This window comes from Trachymyrmex cornetzi, unplaced genomic scaffold (genome assembly GCF_001594075.2).
Source record: "Trachymyrmex cornetzi isolate Tcor2-1 unplaced genomic scaffold, Tcor1.1 scaffold1018, whole genome shotgun sequence".
NCBI classification, from domain to species: Eukaryota; Metazoa; Arthropoda; class Insecta; order Hymenoptera; family Formicidae; genus Trachymyrmex; species Trachymyrmex cornetzi.
Window position 1 is genome coordinate 78,301 of NW_017295563.1, and position 705 is coordinate 79,005.

A 705-nucleotide genomic window follows, 5' to 3' on the forward strand; every position below is an offset into this window, starting at 1 on the left:
GGGATTTCATTAATCTGTCGGTTTGAAAAATTTTTTTTCCATTAATCTTGTACAGACTGTATGTTCAAAATCCAAAAAACATGTTTTTGATGTATTTTTGCCTCCTGATTATGAATATGACAACAGAAATTGGCGCTCGGCCATATCGTAGCCGCTATTTTGAAGAAACATCTTAAAAACTTGATTTAAAAAAATTTTTCTGCATTTATTTTGAAAGATACAAATGTGCTGAAAAAATGGTTGAACAAAAAATGCAGTCGAGCCACACGGAAAAAATGAAATGCTTGAATCTACTATTCATAAGATAATGTTCTAACGAACTTTTGTAGTTGATTTTACTATCCAAATAGTAGCTTCAACAAAGTAGATAGTGCAGCTTATGTTAATAGTAAAACCAACTAAAAAACGTTCGTTGGCGCATATCTTACTATTTAGATGGTAAATTCAACAATTTCGTTTTTTCCGTGCAGGAAATTCTGGGAAGATGCATGTATATACAAATTATATACACCGTTCTCATATTTGTGGTTGAAACCATATACATTAAGAACAAGTTAAAATAACCGATACACAAGTAACCTAGAAGTCCCTTAGTCTTCATCGTCAGTGGTAAAGTCATCATCTTCATATTCAAAGATCGATTCGATTTCGAAAGGAAGAGACGCGCGGAGCGGGAAGTACACAGTTCTCAGCCGCTGCGCGCAC

The 705-nt window shown here is 34.2% G+C and overlaps 1 protein-coding gene across 1 annotated transcript in view; it reads left to right on the plus strand.

Moving 5' to 3' along the window:
- LOC108758514 (glutaryl-CoA dehydrogenase, mitochondrial) overlaps positions 1-705 on the plus strand; it is a 4,370-nt gene that overhangs the window by 1,351 nt on the left and 2,314 nt on the right. The gene's annotated exons all lie outside the window — the stretch shown is intronic.